Below are 21,300 nucleotides of genomic sequence, written 5' to 3' on the forward strand. Positions count from 1 at the left end.
TATTTTTTTTTGGGGGGGGGGTTTACAGTTCTTTGCATATACGTCTTTAAATTTTCACCTGGAGCATCTCCAAGTTGTTTTTTTTTTTTTCTATGATGTCTGGGGGGAACTTTCCAGAGCAAAACAGGAGAGAAAAACATTTAATGTGATCCCACAAGCTTAGAAAAAGGTAGGAAAGCCATTCTGTGCAGCTTTTAACGTGTTCGATTTTAAAATGCCTGTCTTTGAGGGAAGAAGGCACAACTTCCCCTGAATTTTCTTTAAATTTTCTTAAAACAGTCTTAGAAAAGGATTGTTCATTTAAATTAAAAAGTGAAACTTAATGTAACCACAGAATAATAAAGCCTGCATATTTGCTTGCAGCAATTAGGAAAAAAATAGTGGAGACAAATAAATTATATAGAGTTTGAGAGCAGTCTTTTAAGAAAATAATGATAGTGATTACTTGATTCTTAATATCTTACCTCATTTTGTGTCCCCTAAATGCCAACTTTTTAGTGAATAGGAGGATTTTATAGCTGCCTCTGCTTCTGGGTAGGACTGATCAGGTCTTGGCAACTGAGAAAGCTCTGCCTTTAATTCACTGGAAGGAATATCCTGAGTATCTTCATGTGATTGATGTTTCAAAGAAAGCACAGTTAAGGAGGGGTGAGCTGCACCCCATTTAACCAACAGCCCTAGAATTTAAAGCACTCATGTGCTCTGTGGACACCAGCTCCAGTCACTGCACCACATACAGCTTTGAACCCATAAGCTGTAAAATAGAGCATTCCACAAGCTCCAAATTACCGAGAGAAGAAAAAGCTTATGAAGTGAGCATTATGGAGCTACATTCTGCACTTAGCTGCTACCTGCTTACTAACCACATACTTAAAAGCACTAGTCCATGTCTATATGTATAAATGTGGCCATATCCTACAAAAAATTCAATTCACTGCCAACATGGTTGGCTAAACCTTTGTTCAAGAAGCTATCTAGATTCACCTATTTCTTGTTAGCTGTAGGAGTCTTGCACAGGCAAAGGAGAAGACTCACATGGCCATGCCCAAGACCAAGACTTGCATGGTCATGTGGGTCTAAATCAAAAAGTTCTCATATGAGCTTCAAGTGTCTTCACAAGCAGAGAAGCAACAATGTGCTTCACACCTATGCTGGCCTAGAAGCTTGTGAAGTGTCTGAGCAAAGAAGCAAGTGAGATCTGTTGGTCTGCCTGGGGCCATTCAGATTAGGCTGGAGTAGGCACCAAAAGAAAAAAAGAGATGGATTGAAAGAGTGTGCCAATGAAAGAAGTCCTGAAGAAAGATGGGGACTAGGCATGTGGGTTCAGACCAGGAAGGATTGTACTGAGGAATGGATGAGCAGGCATCACATGAATGAAAATGATGGAGCAGAAATTAAGTGGGTTTCTATAGCAAGTCATTGTGCACACTCCCTAGAAGCTGACTTTTAGGATATCTAATGCCTCAGTGCCCTAGGGAAAGTAATATTCTCTTGAAGAATTTAAAAGAACCTGCCTGGTGCCACTAAACCTTCAGGCTGAAAAGCAATCATTTTAATTGGGTGCTGGGGGGTAAAGACAATGCATGCTGTACAGAGATTACAAAGGTCTCCCCTTCCTGCTGCAGTTACTCTCCTGGCTTCTTCAGAGGGTGCATGTACAGAATAAGAGGTGAACATGCTGGTAATTAAGACCTGTAATTCCCCTCTCACAGCAAGGCTGCCCTTCATGCTCACTGTAGGCAGGGGAATGCCACCATCTGCAGTACTTCCTCACATTTTGTCAGGAGAAAGGTGAGGAGAGATCTAGGGTGGTGGAGGAAGAAGAACAACCTAAACAGAAAGACTACAGTGGTCCCCACCATAATTGCATCATCCAGGAGTTTAGGATACTTTCAGCACCCTAAACCCACTGCTATACCCACCAACACAGGTTATGAATGTCATTCATCAGGAGAGTGGTAACCTAAACATGGGCTTTACCAGTTTGAAACAAATCTCCTTACTTACTAATCAGTGGCAAGGCCAGGGCTTGTCCTGGCAGCATGGGCTGCCCCTGTTCTTATTCTTGGGTTTAGAGACAAATATTTTGCCTCCCCATCTTCCTGTTTCCTTTAGTGCACAATCAATCTTGAAGAATTATTTACTGAGCAGTGTCAGGAATTAAGTCAGGAATAAAATTAAGTCAGGAATCATGTTTCTGTTCCTAATCCTGGCATTTGACTTAATCTGTAGTTTTAGCTAAACCCCAAATTGCAAGTGCCTCAGCTTTATCCACCTGTGAAATGGGGATAACACTACTGTAATGACTGTAAAGCACTTTGAAAAACAGTGAACAAAATATGCAAAATAAGCCTAATTTCTTTCTTTCTTAGCCTTTCCAGTCAAGAGAGTAATTCACAATGAATAATTTATACAGTGTCATTAACTCCTTTCCTTTTAAATGTTATTCACCCACAATGTGTACATTTTTTCCTGAGTTACTTGTTATTCTACACTGGTTAAATAATTCCCATAAATATTTATTGGTTTACGGGCTGTTCATGATAAATTTATTCAGAATATTTATTACATGAATTTAATGAATCGATTATTTTTGGTATATCCAATCTCTGCTGCCTGACTAGATTCATGTAATTTGTTGAATCATCTTTTATGCAAATTATTTTTCTTATACATCAGTTATATTTTCTTTATATATTCCTGCATATAATGTATGTTTGAGAACATCGCTAGCCATCAAATCATTCACTGGAAAACAAATTCAGATTTTAAATCACAAATGCAAATAAAAAACATTTGATATTTTAGTTATGGTAGAAAAATCCATTTGCATCTGACCTTACAGTATCTTATTCTTCATGTACAGAAGATGAATACAAAGTTTAAAAATATTCTGGTCTCTTTTTTTATTTAAATTAAATTACCATTAGCTTCTTTCATGTACAAGTAATTTAACATGATTAAAGAGAATACTCGGTGGACTTACATTTTCCAAATGGATTAGCAATAGATCTCTTGGAATTCATCAGGTATAAGAATGAAGCTGTAAAACAGTAATTTAAGTAAATGCAGGGAATACCAAGAGAATTAAAATAAGATCTCTAAGGTCTATAACACTGCAGCATAGATTTTATTGTAAGATTAAAACTTTTGGAATATTTATGGAGTAGAAATATTCTTTAGCTCTGAGACAAATTATAGAACACAGAAGTTTGAGCAAGCTATGATTTACATTTCCACTTACCTGTGGGAAACACAAGTTGCTAGAAACTTTCCTTATTTAAGAGGTCTTCAAGTAAAATCAGAAACAGGGAAATTTTCTGGATGACAAACAAAGCCTGTTTTAAATATAGCCTTGTACTTTCGCTTTTGTTTAAAAAAAAACCTCACCATATAACAATATTTCAATGATAAATTGCATGCATTAAAATATTTTTATGTTGTAGTTTCATCTTAGAGTAAAACTGTGGAATAGTCAGCAAAGTAATTAACTGTAAAGGCATTTATACTTTTAATGTTCACAGCGTTCTGTAGGCTTTTTTTATTTTCTTTAACAAGATTTTAAAGCAAATCAATGGACAGCACTATCTCCTGGGTCATAATCACCAGGGTCTCCTCTTTCCACATAGCTGCTTTCCCACATTTTCACACTCCTTTGAAGACAAATTTTATTTTTATTTGGGTGAAGACTGTACTTAGCATCTTTCAGGGTACTGGATAAATGGATGACCTCTTTGGAGCCTAAAGTATTTGTGAAGTGTGCACACATTTGTGTGCCTGTCAGCCTAGAGTGCCTTTCCATCCTCTCCCTCCAAGCAGGCCTCTATCACTGCAATTGCTGCAGTTGTGCACATACAGAGCTTCACACAGAAACATGGGATTTCTGCTATGGGAAACTATCAAATATCAGGGGATGAAAGTTATGTTAGTCTGATAGCTGTTACTTTCAAAAGTTGATGACTGAACATATGAATTATTACAAGAAAATAGTTTTTCCCTGATAAATTTTAGACTCAGCTACGTTTGGATTAGACCTTACAGTAATTGTACCATTGAGCATACTGGATGCTAATTTAATTTAGTAAAAGCTCCAAACATAACCTTCTCATTTCAATTGTTCATAACTTCTATCTAATATATTATCTCATAATAAAATTAGCTTCCTCATCTCTACAATGGAATCTTAAAAAAAATCCACATTCTCAGTCATATTTTTAAAATGAAAAAAAGAAGATTAAAGACAGTTAACAGAAAGTGAGGTTATGGATCCAGTATCAAATCTAAGCTATTCCACTAATTCTAAAATACACCAGACTTGAAAGGCATATTGTCTTGAATATTTACTGCTGCTTTAAATTCACCGACACGGGTACCCTTGAGGGAGATGATGTTTCCTGAGGCATAATAAGTACTGGCAAGCTCAAAAGAAACAATGACTACAGAAAACACATATACTGATTGTTTCAGACAATAACATGATCATGCATTGTCTAATCTTTCTGCACTCTCATCCTCATACACAAAGCAACATAGGCTAAAAAAATCACTAGAAAATGCAGAAAAAAATCCACCGCAGACATCTTGGTAGCTCTGCATTTATTAGCTATTTACCCATAAGAAAACAAAGAGCAGGATTTTCAAAAAGTTCCTAAATGCAGCATTGACTTAACTCTCAGCCTACTGAAATAGTGTGTAAAGATGACTAACTTCGAAAACCTACTTCTGCCTGTCCATAGTGCCTATGACTACAGGTCATATTTCTATGTATATAAATCAGAAAACCCCATTTTATCACTATGCAATGTTTTCTTTCTATTTGAGGTATAGCTCATCAGTGTCAAATAGAAGGCACTACATATGAAAGTATGTCTTGGCACTATGATTAGTTTATGAGAAAACTGAATCATGATAAGCAAAACACATTTCTCCAAGTTCAGTCACCTGTGTTTAAAAACAAAGTTAGTAAATCCAGCTGTATATGGCAGTTCCCAGAGCAGTGGTACGTGGTAGTTGTATCTTCAGCATGAGACAGTGATGAATAAATAGCTTGCTGTGTGTGATTCTGAAAAAAAAAAAAAGAAGAAAAAAATAATTAAACCTTTAAAAGGTTTTACAAGGCTCAGAAGGTTTGGGATTTTAGAAGCATAAAATCTTCCTGGCTGCGCTCAGTGGAATTCCATAGCCCCTCCTGTTGCTCACAGCAATACATTATTTAACACATGCAGGAAAGAAGCTTCTTGAGAAAAGCAGGTTTTTACACACCAGATGCACAGTTTCCTCGCATGGATTCTTCGTTCGATTACCACAGACCGCTTCTCACAATAGGCAAGGAATGTCAGCATTGTCAAATTGTGGGCTTTTTTTTTACTACATTTTAACTACAGATATTCAACAAATCAGACTTTGCAGAGAAGCTATTTGGTTTATCTCACCTTCCTCCAACACTTCCCATTCCCTAGTACATTCAAGCTTTTTATTTTTGCCTTCGGGGTGCCTATATGCGGGTGCTCTTTGTATTCTTAATTACTACGTTCAGTATTTTCTGTGCTCCATTTCTCTTCTCCATTGTAACTTCCTTCTACCTTCCAGCCACGCTGGGACCTACTGTGGGCTGAGTAACACTTCTCATTTACCATCCTGGCTTTTTTGCCTTTGCAAACCCTCCCAGAGTTGATTTTCTTACTAGTCAATTGTTTTCCTCTCTCATCGTATTTAATGAATAATTTCTTTTTAATTATTATTTTTTAAATTTGGTCAGCTCTCAAATGGCTATTAGCAGGTTATGAGAGAGGTCCTAAATATTTAAAAAACAAATACTTTGATAATAAAAGACACATACAAGTTTGGCTGTGCTCATTTAACTTGAAAAATAGTACAGACTTATGCAGATAGCTTGTTTAAACAGCAGAAGGAGCTTGGCAAGTGGCATGTATGCTATCAAGCTCCTCAGGGCACTGCATTGCAGCAGGAAACCTCAGGAATAGCCATCAGCAGCTTGGATAATCCACCCCAAGGTGCAGCGGATTAGGCCATGGACTATTCAGGCCATGGAGCTTTTTGGTATAAGCGGTTTCTTTAAAGTATTGGGCACATACAAAATCAAGGCACTAATGAGCAAAAATGAAACAGAAAGATTGGATTCCTGGCAATGTGGTGGGGAAATAAGTGGACACATCTGACATGCTCTCAAAAGAAAACATTTATCAGCAATGTAGATTCCATTACTTAAAAAACAAACCAAAGCGATACTTTAAAGTGAGGGACTGATAATATATATATATATTTTACTACATTGCATTACAGTTGTGTTTTAGACAACAGCAACTAGAACTGGGCAAATATCAAACTAAGTCCAAATTGCATTTCAGTGCAGCCATGTTTATGCCATTTCTGTAAGATCAGTTCCGGGCAAAGGTAGAGCAGTTTAAACCCAGGGGTTTATTTCTGTGCTGGACCTGCACTAGGAATACCTGCCACTACTGGAAATTAAGAGCTGGATGGGGAAGGGACAGGGGAAGACAGAGGAACAAAAACTACAGCCCTCGTCCACTGCCACTGGCTGGAAAGAGACCACACCTTGAAGAGAAAGATGAGGAAAGCAGTGCCATAGGGTGCATAAGCTGGAGATACACACTGGCACCTTGGTAGGTAATAGGTATCAATGCCATCCTGCTATCGCAGAGTGAAGAGATGGTTTGACTCACTGGTGAGAAGGAAGTTAAAAATGGGTATTACTCCAACAAAAGTTACAACCCCTAATTCCAAGAGCCCAGGGCCATCCTCCAACTGCACCTCTGCTAATTCTTTCCAGACCATGTCCCCATCAGACCTTCCAATGCCTCATACCACCTCTCTCTCATGCAACACTGATTTTTCCTTTCATAGGACTTTTTCCTCATCTTGGTCGTAACCAAATTCATGTTTGCTTACAGTACAGAAAAGGCTTGATCCAGCTTTTATCTAGCCACAGAAATGAACCACCAATCTCTGCTAGTTCCCAAGTATTACTATAGTGAGCACCATAAGAAATCCTAAGGTCAGACACTGCAAACAGCCAAATTGCTGAGCAACCTGAGGAGCTGGGTAAGTAATATCCTTGGTCAGCACCTCCTCATTTCTAAGCTGAAAAGCTATTTGTGGTAAGGAGCCATTCCTTTTGTTTAATTTTTGGCTTTTATCTTAAGCCCAAGCTTTCAACACCTTTTTTCAGCCACAGCCTCTGGATTTCCAATTTTGTAGCTGTAAAACAAATATGAAACAGAATAGTAGAGACAAGTTACAAAAATGGCAGCCCTTGATATCCAGCATACAATAGAGTCATTATAAAAACCATATGCACTGCTAGCTTTTTAGTAAGATTCTTTTATTATTATTTTAATATCAAGGAAAACTCTAGAGAGAAAATACAGGGAAAAAAACAGACTGACTGGAGACTTCACAGTTTCTTACTGCTGGTAAACTAGGCGTATTCTGAAACCCAACATGTTAAATCAGAGCAATAGGGGCTGTTAAGGGTCAATGATTAATGGTGGATCTTTTATCTAAGTAAATGGTGGAGAAAAATTAATCGTCTCACAGGCAGTTCTTGAATCAAGCATTTATGACCAACACTGAAAGTCACGTGGAATATTAGATTATTTTAAAAGGAAAAGCACAGAAAACCATATGGGAAGCAAGCACAGTTTTTCTTGAGCTCTAGAACTGTAAATTTTTTAGAGAAAGCCAAAGTGGTTCACACCTCTTTGCAAGATGTGACAAGAGCTATTCCTGACAAGTGGCATGTGCACTTGGGTTCTTGAAGGGAGGAACCCATGCTGCTAAGTGTCTCTCGTGTCAAATCAATCATGTAAGCTTGGTTAGCTAGCAATCAGGAAGGAAGGTAGAACGTCAGAAATTGAAAACTTATATTTCATTAGTGCAAAAAAGTTGTTTCTATGTCACAGTGGCTTCAGTGGGATATGCACTGCTGATAATGAAAGCAAAGTTTTGTCCTGGGTAGATAGCTTCGATCTAAACACATCATATGTATTTCAGCAATTCCTGCTAAAAAGCAGAATGTGAAATACAGTATGTCAGAGCCTCATAGGTAGAGTCTGTGGAAATTTTTTCAATGTTAATAGTTTCAGGAAGAAAACAGACACTCTGAAATACTCAAGCAAGGCTTTCCAGCTCATTTCAACTATAACTTTTTTTCCTTCCAGAAATCAAAATATTCCTATGCTGTAAGAAATTTCTACTACTTACTTCACTTACTTTAGAATATAGCTGGTGTGATCTGAGAGATGTCACAACACAGTTTTGTGCCATAATCTTGGGTTGGGCTTTTATCTCCTATAAATATGAGACAGGCAACTCTTTCCAGCATGAAATCAGTTGACTTGGACCACAGCTGAGAGCTGGACCACACAGGCACACAATATCCACAAATTTTTTTTGTTCTGTACATCACCCAGTAAAATAACAAGGCCAAAGCCACACCATAATCCCTAACTCCCCATTATTCTTTATTTCCCTTTTTAGATGTAGACAGAGATCAATCGCTTTCTATACATTGTTCAATGGCAATGTTCTCCATGCACTGTAGACTTGCAACACTGACAAAGGGTAAGAGGAATCCATTTGCCAATGTTTCCCACAATGAGGAATATTAAAAATATAAAAAAAAAGGTTTGTAAGACAAAAGAAATTATCAGTTTAAGGATATTAATAATTTTCAAGTTGTTTTGCCATTTTGAGATTGCTTGGTTTTAAACTAAGTCCCATTATTCAAAGAAATATTTACTAGACTTTTGTGTCTGGAATATGCACAGTTCATCTTTCAAAAGATCTTCAGTCACACAACTTCATTCCTTATGTGTAAAAAATATATTCCAAGAATGGGATTTCCCTAAAAAAAAAGTCTATGGAAGTTCTTTTACTTCACCTCTGAGTACAATAACTAAATGAGTAATAGACACTTATCTAATACAATGTATTAATTTTTTGTCATATGCTTAAAGGAAACTTGGGCATAAAATTTCCTGTGCATTTGTACAATGGACCACTACATTTATAAAATAGAGCTGTAACATTCTTTGCTTTCATATCTTATGATCATTTAAAATTCAAAATGTCACAAGAAGAGGAAGAAAAACTACCTCAACACGGAGTGTCTGCATGACTGGAAATGCTAACCTAAATCTAAAGTGAAACAGGAATATTTTCTAAATACTTGCATCAAATGTCTTTTTAGAAAGTAGAATATTCATCTGATATTATCCTCACCTATTTTGACACATTTAATTTTTCAGTTGTTTTGATTATAGTAGTCCTCCCTCCTCTGCAGATAGCCTGTTTGTCATAGTTAATCACTGAGTGTTAACAAGCTTTTCTTGATGCAAAAATCTATGTCAAAGGAAATAATTCTAAGGTATCCTTCTCCAAAGGGTTTGGAACAACACTATGATAATTCATGAACAGTTATGATGATGAAGTTGCTATGGGGCCAACTCAGCAGAAGTTTGTATGGAAAAACAGTAAGAAAAGAAAAGAAATCGTTAATTTGCCCCTTCAGAAAATACTCTTCTGACACCCTCTTGTTAAGATTCTGAACTATCCATTTTAAGAGTCATGCCAACATCGCCAGGTAAAACTAAAGCTGTCTTCAAATTACCAGAAGATAAAAACTTTGAGCAGAATCAAACAACTGCAACAAGACTGAAAAAAAAAAAGAGGAGGGCCCCAGGAGTCACCACTTGACTGGGAGAAGCCATCTGAGGTGTGCCATCCTGCTGGCTAGACGAAACAAAGCTAACCCACCCTCAACACAGGTAACACTGAAGTTGTTCCATTCATTAAACAAATAAGATGGGAAAAATATGCCATGTCTCAAGGGCAGTTATTGTGGGAGATCAGAAAATGAGGCAGATCTGAAGTTGTCACTTAAAAAAAAGCTGCCTTTTAATGATGAAAAGAAATCAGAAATGTCAAGATTAAATTCAATTGTTGCACCTATTTCTACCCAAGCATTAGAGATCTCTAAACTCCTCTGCAGCCACTAACTCTGAGAAATCCTGACAATTTTAGCAGGTCTGCTTCCTCACATGCCATTTACGTCTTGCCAGATACACCAGATCAATATACACATTCCACAGTCATTCAAAAAAAATCAATACAGCACAGCATGTGAAGAGGAGAGTCAACAGAAGGAAAGTCTATCTGTACTTTATTGGTTGAGAAGCAAGGTCAGACTTCAGCCTGAAAAAGAAAAAAATGTTACTTTCTTTCATAAGTGAAAGGCTTCAAAACTCCAATCTAGGGCACCTTGCATGGAATGTAGAAAAGTTTCACACACAGACAGTAGCACTTTGTTTTACTCCTGTAAAAAAAAGTAAATGTCTACATTGCATCAGTAGTTTTTTTGGAAGCATTTATAAAAATGGCAAGTGAGAAGTACCAAAGCAAGAGCAAAAGTATCTGTGGTATTTAATTTTAAAACAGGAGCTACATATTTTGCAGGCAAAACTGAATTTATAAAATTTGAGGGGGGAAAGTGAAATATTTCATTATCATAAATGGCAGACTGTCAAAAAACCAAAAAATGGTCTCAGCAGCAGTAAACTGAAATGGGTAACAGTAAGCTTATAAGAGACAAAAAGCACAACTGGAACCAACTAAGAAGCAAAAACCTAAAAGGTGTCTGAAGGGGGATAGAACAGCCTCCAGCTTCCATGTCTGAAAAATCCAACTTGGTGTTATATCATCCATGCTGACTTGACCACCAACTGCCTTTAAACACTAAAGCTGAAAATGATACTTTTGCTCTTTTTCCACACTTTCTTTCAACTATTGTTTGCTTGTTCTCCTTTCCAACATGCCACAGAGAAGCATTTCTCTGGGCCAATCTTTAGTGCCAGTTCAAATTAAAGATACTTCGTTCTTTACAAATTAGTCCATAAATCTATGCTGTCATGCAAACATCCAAGACAAGAAGTCAAGAAACAATGCATCTTGATAGAGCTAAACAAATTTTAATGTACAGTGCTCATTTGGGTGTTTTCTGCTCCTTAATTTCTTTTGGATCAGGACAGGGTGTTTTAATTGCAGGGTGTATTTTGATTGTCTTGGTTCCCTTGAATGGATCTTATTTTCATGTTCTTATTTCATCTGTTCCAAAATCCCTGCATTTAGATGAGCTTGGCTTGCATTTTTAAGAGTAGTTACTTGTGTTGGGTTACTTTGAACACATAATTGGTTATAGTCTAATTTACTTCTTCTGAGTTATCATTTAATAAAGAAAATCCAAGTCTGGAAGTGTTTTAACATGAATACATTGTAGATAGATGTGGAATTGACAGTAGTGTCTTTCCAAATGATGGTTGCCTGTGGGGTTTTTTGCTGTTGTGTGCTAGCTACCCATCAGTAACACTCCCACCCAGGAAAAGTCCTTCCTGCTTGTATTTTATACAAATGGAGGAATATGAACCACAAGAGAGTTGTCTGTCAGCAAATAAGAATGGGAATATTTTTTGTAAGTGGAACCTAAGATTGTTCTCTTATGGAGTGAAAGATGTAAAAGCTCTCTAGGCAGGATTTTTCTTGGCATTACCTTGACCTTATAACATCTATATACTACACACAAAGCAGCAAGGCATTCAGCCTGTGCCTTCCAAAATTCCCCTTACCATTATTTTATATTTGCTCAAGTTGTTATCTTTCTAGACTACAGAAAAACTTTCTACTTTCAATTATTTATTGCAAGTTCTCAACACCATTTCTTTTCTTTGGCATTCCATTTCCTCCAAAATCCTCAAATAAGAATTGCTGGTTCCTAGTGATTTATATAATGACTTTCTTGAGTTATTCTGTTCCTTTCCAGCTGTCAAAAAAACCACACCTATAGATTCTGTCAATATGATACTCTGATTATTTGTGTGAATGACCTTGAAATATAGGGTCAAATGTAGCTGTGCTATTTCACAAGTGTAGCTGTAGCTGTTGCAGGGACCTGGGCTTTATGCCCCACAATGGACAGTGCCAATTTAATGATGGAAGTGCAGGAGAGGAGAGAAAAGAAAAGGGTAACAGTTTTAATGTTTTCTAACACCTTCTGGTAAATCCATACCTGGCAACAGGTACATATCTCATCCTCTCAACAATAACAACTATGGTAAAACTCCCATTGACTTCTCCATTACCCTGACCTTTTTGCTTTAATTTCCTTGTGAAGGCTGCAAACAAAACCCAGCCACCTTCTTTTAATATTTTTGAGCAATTTCTTATTCTTGTAGATATTGGAACTCTGGTCTTTCATTCAGATCTATGCAAACACAGTCCTTTCCCTAAGGAAACAAAGCCTTTATTTTAATAACTTCTTGGTATAATTGGGCTGTAGATTTAGTAGGTTTTCCCATTAAGCAATAATATCCAATAGCAGTCATCTTGCACTATGGATAGGAACTGGCACTGATTTGTTCTGGATTAATTTGCCTGAAGATATATCTGTCCTTTGAACTGACATCTGGAGGTAACTTGTAGTTCTTGTATTTTGTATATTGCAATTCTTTTGAATCAAATGGGCAACCTTTGAGAAGTGGAGAGTTCAAATAAGGGGCCAAATTTGTAGACAATGAACAGAAACCACAGCTAAACACTGAGTGCATGAGTCCAGAAATCCTGCTCTGTCTGTATCATTTGATAGTGAGCCATAAGGCTTTGTTAACATGCTTGTGTAATGCAGCAGGAGTGACTGATGGACTGGGACAGGCTCCTTAGTAAGAATTCTTTTCTTTCCTTTCCCCAACATAGCTGAAAGCAGAGATGAATTACAAATCCTTCCCAACAAGTGTCTTTATCTGTCGAGTTCCTACAGAGATGTTCATTGAACTTTTGGTCTTAAAAAAACAAGGATACTAGTGGGAAAGGGAATGAGAGAGTGTGATTTAGTTACCAGACATATGTCTTCTGCACTCAATTATGTATTTTATTCTCAATTTATGCAGCTGTTACTCTTCAAATGTCAGAACATCTACATACACTTCTGGATGACAAACCACCAGTAGCTGGAAATGAGTGCTGATCAGGATGAAAAAACATTACACCTTTAGACTGCTAAAAAAGTTCATCTTCATTCCAAGTGAGAACAAGTCAACCTAATTCTCATATTTATCATTGCCGGGCTGCATTACAGTTATTCACACAAGTTGATGTTGAACACGAAGCATAACTGCAGGTTCTGGTTAATATGCAGTACACCTGCCTTCCTTTGCCATGGCTTAAATGATGACAATCAGAAATCATGAACTTATTTTCTTTAGGCTTTCATCCTAAGTTTCAAGACCACTGATAGACTAAGCCCGAGTAACACTAGAAGTTGAAAATAAAGTTAAGAACCAAGCCAATTAAGTTCATATAGAATAATGCAGACAATGAAATTCATGCTCATAACCAGTTTCCAGAAGGAAATAAATTTAGTTGAGAATCTAAACATCTTTGGGAAGTGGTTCAAAGTCCTCTTCTTTTGGAAAATCATAACCAATTTATGCAGTATGGACAAACATGACAACAAAATTGATGTCTGTCAGATCTCTATCCTCTATATGATCTCAGTTCTAACTCCAAGTTAAAGAAACATACCACATTCTTCTCACATCGATTTTTACCTAGACATTCCTTGAATAGAGTAGTGATAAGTGGCGTAATCAGAATGCAAGCTTTGTAGTTTCTGATCTCTCCAACATTAAACTTGCAACCACCACCACACACTACCACTAACTGGGAATCTTCAGACGTGGCTTCAGTATAGAATGTTTGCTCATTAGAATGTTGGATATATCCTCCACAGAATCAGTAATACATTTCTACTACTCTACCTTGACAGTATCTTTGGGGCATTATCTGAATAGTTTCATGTTCAACACTTCAGCATTAAAACACATTCAAGACTTGTTAATCTTTTCTAGTAGAAAATTAAGATAATCTGTGGAGAAAAGCATCCTCATACCGGTTGCTAATTACCTTCTAGTCTTTGTTTAGTGCCATGAAAGGTCCCAGATAGCTTTCTTTCATGGATTTTGAATGCTAACAGAAGACTATAGGCAATATCCCTTCAACACCTTTTCATGGCAAATGCAAAGACAAGTATGCAGTTGGTACTTTGATACCAACACTGCCTTGCATCTATAACATGAAACAGGTAAAAGCAAAAAAAAAAAAAAAAAAGATAAAGAGCCTGGCAAAGTAGTGGTAATGGGCAACTGTTAAAATACTTGTGAGACTCCTAGCTAAGTAGTATTTGCCAAATCTCTGCTGATTCAGCAGTGATAATTTCAGCAAAACTAACCAAACTACATGGCAAACAAATGCATGTATGGCTATCTTCTAGCACTTAACTGCTCAAATGCACAGCCTAGAGCTAGAGTTTCACAGGTACATATAAAGGGAAATAAGGAACCAGTGAAGCTGACTTTCCTTCTCAAGGACACAATTCAGCACAGCAGCAATGACACAATATACTGGGGGGAAAATGTCCTTTATCATAAGAATGGCTTAATCAGGATGTGCAGAGGAAATAAGCAAGATTCATTTCCCTGTTCAGCATCTCCAGCTCATTACATTTTGAGGTCACATAGTTGTTTGTGGTACCACTCTAACACTCTCCATCTGTGTTACATAGTCCGTCAGAGTCGGTGCGGCAGATGGTGCACTCCCACCTTGTGAATCTCCAGCTCAAGGCAGAGCCATAACAAGATCAGAAGTCTGCATGCAACACACAACAACGTGGCGGTGAGCAGCACTGTGAAAAAAAGGCTGTGAAAACAATCACACATTTATATTAATGAAACCACACATCAGTGCTTAGTTACATTATGCTAAGGGACACATCTTCATGGTATATTCATTTTGGGGTGTTAATTGCAAATACAATAAACTTAAAAAAACCACGTAGTCCTAGTTCTATTAAAAGTTATAATAGTTCACAGTGAAACCTTTCTTATCATTAAACACTTTTATATCCCCTATAGAGGGCAAACATTTTTTTATAAATCCTGCTTACTGAATTTTCATAAAGGCCTTTAACCAATAGAAGGAAGCCTCAGATATGCCTCAACTTTAATTACTTCAATCCAAAAGCACTTGCCAAATCTTTTTCAAAAGCCCATTAGTGCTAGCACAGAAAGCTTACAGATTAATTAATATTGACAAAACAGTGGCTACATTTTCAGTTTGGGTCTAACGATACAGTAATTCTCAGTATCTATTCTCCATCACACCAGTTAATCAGTAAATACCTTGTTCCCATCAAAGTGAATAGTCAATCTTCCACTATTTAATAAAGAGCTACACATTACATACATTTTGTGAAGAAAGAAAGTGTGTCTAGCCTAGGGCTTCTTAAAATAAAAACTGTAAAGCCAATCTAAAGCTTGAATTTAATCTCTTGAGCACCATCTAATGACCAAATTGTAAAATCACAGTGACCAAAAGCACATCCACATCTGTGTTAAAAAAGGCTGAACTCAAACCGGTCAAGAATTTCCATCAAAGGCTTTAATGAAAAGCTGGTTTTTGCTGAAATGGAAAACTCCATGAATAGTATCCATTTTGACAAAAATTACCAAGGAAGTTCTCTAGGAAAACAACACCTGTAAATGCTAACTTTTTTTTTTAAGTGGTCTTGATTTCTTTTTCCCCAACATAACCAAAGAAATACTCAGATTATTAAAAAGCCTTATTGTTTTTAGCTCTTTCCTGAAAGAGGGAAAAAGAAGTATTTCCTGACCAGACACAACTAAGTGTCTTCATGTCTTCATTAAGTATTTCCAAATGTTCTCTTGCAAATAAAACCTCAGTTTCAGGCATATCACTGCCAGAATAGGATTTTGTATTTATTATAAGTAAAAGCACATAAAATAAAATAAAATCACAAGTTTGCCCCAAAATCTAATTATTTAAGCATAGGTTAAAAAAATAAAAACACCTTTAAAAAGCAGCTATGATGACTAGTAGGAAGTTAATATTAAGACTACTTGTATCTGGCATGTACTAATCCTTTATGTACCTTGATAAGTCAGGCTTGAAGTAAAGACTATATTGAAGATCAGGAAGGACAAGGAAAATGTGGTTGCGGGAATGGAAAGGGAGAAATAAGAAAAATATGGACACAGATCAAAGGGGGGGGGGGAAGAAAAAGCATCAAAGTCATCCCACTAAAAGAGCAGGGAGTGCTGGCACTGCCACTGAAGGTTGGATAAAGGGCACATCATATATATTTAAGAACTTTTAGGCTATAACGGAAAGCTCAAAATGTTGAAAGCACAGATAAGCCAAACTGAGGTACAGCTGGGTTACTGAATATGGCATAAAATGGAAAGTTAATCTTCCTAATAGCCTCAGAGGTATTCTGAGGGGTAGTTTAGGTCAGGTCAGGAACACATAATTTTGAAGCTGTCTTTTGGTGGTGCCCACTTTACTCCAGTTCACATTGTGGAGCAGCCTCAGAGCACACAGACTGCATTTCTTTTGGATGTACTGGCTGAACATATGCTTCAGTGTTTTGAAGTTAGGGGCATAGAAGCCTCTGGGTCTGATCATGCAAGAGCTTAATCCAGCTTGGGCTCCACCTCAGCAGAGGGATGCCAGGAAAGTCAAGATTTCCAGCAGACTATCACAGGCTCAGAAAGCCCTGCAGTCTTTTGCACCACTGTCACCAGGAATCAGTGCTCCAGGCACAGCTGCACTTGGGGACTTGCTGTCACAAGAAAGATGAGAGCTAACTCCTGGCAAAATCCTCACCCTGAACACATCTGGATGTCTTCCAGTCAGTATTGGTGGCAGCTCTCTAAATATAGACACCTGTCACATCACTACAAAAAAAACCCAACAACTTGCCGGAGCGGAGCAGTGCTAGATGTCGGCTTTCATTCTGAGCCCAGCACATCCTGGCAGAGGCAGCAGCATTTCCCTCACAGCAGCCATTCCCAGCCAGGAGCTCAGTCGTTATGAATGCCACTTTCACTCCAGATATTGGCGGACATCATCCCAGCTTTCATGCCAATGCAAAAGCTGTTACTCGGAGAGAGTGGGTGAAACTGAGCAACATAAGGGCTTGACTTACAACTAGCTTTCAACCCAGTTTCACCCACTGACTGTGTGTGGCACGCAGGGCTCGCATTAGCAGGTGTGAGTATCCCAGAAGTGCTTGTGTAGGTAGGTCTGGGCAACAGGAGAGGCTGGGCCCCCAAAAGCAGGTGCTAATTGATCTGGGTTAGTACAGATGCCCTCAGCAGAATGGCTCAGTGTTCTGCTCTCCTACCTCCCAGCCTATGGTAAGCGGGAGTGAGCGGCAGTCAGCATTATGCACTTCATAAAAACACCACTCCGTCCATCACAAGAGACTCAAGATCATAACCAGCCCAGACTGAGGAGCATTGACTGAGCTGCAGTGGGAAGTTTGCACAGCACCTGTCTGTGTTGTATCTGGCACAAGTTGCGGCGGGCAGGCCCCGTCTTTCATGGAGTAAAAAAAATGAAATTCATGCAGAGTTTTATATTTTTAAATATCTATGTATGGGTTGTGTACAAGGAGAAGAGAGTGTTTGCACTGACTGATTTCTCACGTCTTCCTGCCCAGAGCCTCCCCCGTCCTTACGAGCACATCGGGGCTCCTCCGCTCGCGCAGCGCTCACCGGCAGGGGGCAGTGCAGACCAGGGAACGCCTGTATCGCCACCAGAGGGGCTTTCAGACGCTGGCCTCGGGGTGGCAAAGGGGGTTCATAGCGGGAGGATGTCTTTCACCCCAAGACTGTGTCACATCTCTCTCTTTCACTTCCTCTTCTCCCCACGCCGCCGGTTTCCCAAGTATCTGCCAAAGAGTATCACAGAATCACATAGTCATTAGAGTTGGAAGGGACCTCTGGAGGTCATCTAGTCCAGCCCCTTGCCAAGGCAAGGTCACCAACAGCAGGTTACACAGGAACATGTCCAAGTGGGTTTTGTTTGTGTTCAGAGAGGGAAACTCCACAACCTACCTGGGCAGCCTGTGCCTGTGGTCTGCCACCCTCAAGGTAAAGAAGTTCTTCCTCACGTTGAGGTGAAACTTCGCGTGTTTTAGTTTATGGCTATTGATCCTCATCTTGTTGCTGGGCACCACTGAAAAGAGTCTGGCACTATCCTTCTGGCACCTGCCTTTGAGATATTGATATACATTAATGAGATCCCCTCTCAATCTTCTCTTCTCCAGACTAAATAGGCCCAGCTTCCACAGTCTTTCTTCGTAAAAGAGATGCCCCTAATCCCTGATCATCTTTCTGGCCCTCTGCTGGACCCTCTCCAGTATCAGGAGCCCAGAACTGGACACAGTACTCCAGATGTGGCCTCACCAGTGTCGAGTAGAGGGGGAGGATCACCTCGACCTGCTGGCCGTACTTCTCTTGGTGCAGCCCAGAATACTACTGGCACACTGATGGCTTATAGTCAACTTATCATCTATCAGTACTCCCAGGTCATTCTCAGCTGAAATGTTCTCTAGTAGCTGTAGTATGAAAAGGGTTGTGCATTGCAGAAAGGGTTTGCATTAATTCCGGGAAGTGGTGACCTCCTTCAGTTCAGAAGGGAGAAGACTACTGAGAAAACTGCTCCTCCTCATCTTTGAGGCTTTCCTGGTTGTGGGAGTCCTGGCTTCAATATGACCAGTTCTCTGCCATGCAGGGGTTTGTGACCACACAAAGACAAACCTGCAATAATCTCATTGCCTCCAGATCCCAGATGACTCCTGATGCTCCTGGACAGGTTTCACAGCTCTGCTGCACAACAGATGGGTTACCACTGTAGTAACAGTGGTACATCACATGCTGGCAGCATATCCAGAGTACCGATACCATGTGCTCAAGCATCAAATCCTGCTGGGCTTATGTTAGCAGAGACAGCTCCAGTGACACATCACTGGGTTAATACATCCATTTTTCGAGGAGACATGAGTACCTGTAAGGTGTTCAGATTCCACTGTAGTCACTACTTTAAAAAGTTTCTGAGCAGATAAGGAGACTGAGTTTCGCTAAAAACCCCACCTGACAGCTGAGTTTTATTTGCATTACCTTTAGGTCTGCTTAGCTCTAAAAGCACTCCCCTAAGACATGAAAGGAGGAAGACTAAGTGAATCAGAAAAGGAGAGAGATGTTGCATTGTGGGAATAGGGATTTGGGTATCTCAGTCAAATCTGTCGCTTAACTCACTATTTTAGTTCAGAAGAAAACAACAGAAAGTACACTACCAAACACACAAGCTCTGCCATCCTTTCATCTAACTATGAGAAAGTCTGTTTGTCCCTCAGGCAAATCCTTGAAGAAGAAAATTAATGTAAAAAAAAATCATCTATCTTTTGGCTGTGTTATTAACATTTAAAGAGATTGTGTGAAGCATATAATGGAGTAAAGCATCACATAGGTATTCTTTGATGCAACTCTCAAAGATCCACTGAGCCATTACTTCGACATGTGTGAAAAACCTGTGGGAGAGCGGAATTAAACTTGGCAGCATGATATACATTTTCCATGGTGGATGGCAGTTGTGTTCTTTAACACCCAGGGCTTTTTGATCCTTGTTTCAGTTATGTTACATACAATGGTAGCAACACAAGAATGACTTAGCAAGACAATCACATGCCCATGAAGTTCAGCAGCTTGTTTCATTAACTATTAAAGTGAAGCCTAGAAATGCTTCTAAAAGTTTGATACTCTTTGGCATGACATTTTTGTACACAGCAAGTAAATGAGACTGCCCCTGATGGCTGCAGATGAAGTTGCACGTCAGAATCTGACCTGCCTTTTTTGAGTCTGACATTAAAAACATAACATTCAAAAGATTTTAAAAATACTCACAGAACAAGGGAGGGACCAAAGGCAACTTTCAGTTGTTAAACAGACTTGCACAAAAGGCCAGTGTGAAAACCAAGACTGATCTCCCCATGCAACATACACTATTTTCAAAAGTCAAGTGCTCAGGTCTCTTCACTGCCATGTGCATTAGAAGGAGTATTTGTAATGTGTTGTAAAGCCAACAAGCTTGGTTAAGCTGAGGTGTGTGGTCTTTCAAAGTGTATTCCCAGGGTATAACCTCCCTCCTCAAGAAACTCATTTATCACTGTGATGGTTTCACCTCATTTGAAGCCAAGTTATTGTCACCCTTAAAATAATGTACCTTGACGGGAAAAATGAAATCCATGTGAAAAGTTATACAGTCATCACACTCTGGAGTCAAAATATAGACTAACGTATCAAAACATAAAGCAGATGAAAACTTTTTCTATGTATATATTGTAGGTGGTATTTGCTTGTGCCACAGCCCTTTTTTTTTTCTCTCTTTGTTTTCCTTTTTCTATTTGCCTTTTTTTCTTTTCTTCTTTTTTTTTTAACTAGATGCAAGTATATAGATCATGTGCATATGGAATAATACATGCCCTGTGGTTCAGTGTCTTTAAAGGGACATGTACATGCTTTGTAGCTGCCCTGGTACGGCAGCCAAGGCTTTTAAAATGTTAAGCTAGGCTGAGAAACGTGAACATGTATTTAATAGGGAGTAACTGTTTAGATGATTGGTGACCCCCTAGTGCATGGTTATGTTTCAGGTGTTGTGAGTGTGCTAAATCTTGTCCTGTCCTATTCTGCAACTGATGTTTGCACTCTGGAGTCTCTTAAATCTTTCTCTTTGACCCTCCATTCTCAAAAGCCATCAAGTAACCAGGGCTGACTATTCTAAATGAAGCCCCAAGTGGAAACAGTTCCAAGTTAAACCACAGTCTCTCTTAGAAGCTCAGTTCTCAAATTTGTATTTTCAAATCAGTTCGACATACACAGCATGCTCTGAAGGTGCTGTACAGAAGCGTTCTGCACAAGCACCATCACCGCAAGGCTCTTCTTCCTTACTCAAGTAACAGGCTCTTTCTGAGCTTCTGCTTTTTGATGTTTTTCTGCATGTGTGTGTTTTTCTTGTCATGCTTTAACCCTAGGATGCAGAGAATTTATTTTGAAGACTTTCAGGTTTGTTGGCATTTTCCTAATTGGTTGTGAATTCTTGCATTAGTTCTTATTTACTAAACAACTAAAATATTTATGTCTTTGTACAACTATTTTCACCTTTACTATATTTCAAAACATTCTTGAGGTTCTTCTGGCTTTTCTGTCAATATGCCATTAAGATATTTTCAGTGAAGCTGTACCTGTCAGGGTCAGCAGGTATTTCTTAATCTCTTCATAAATTCTGTGGTCCCCCTCACTGAAGTCTATATTTTTAACTTAAAGACAATCCTTTAAATCTGTATTTAGG

The sequence above is a fragment of the Melopsittacus undulatus genome, chromosome 7 (genome assembly GCF_012275295.1).
Source record: "Melopsittacus undulatus isolate bMelUnd1 chromosome 7, bMelUnd1.mat.Z, whole genome shotgun sequence".
In the NCBI taxonomy this organism is placed as follows: Eukaryota; Metazoa; Chordata; class Aves; order Psittaciformes; family Psittaculidae; genus Melopsittacus; species Melopsittacus undulatus.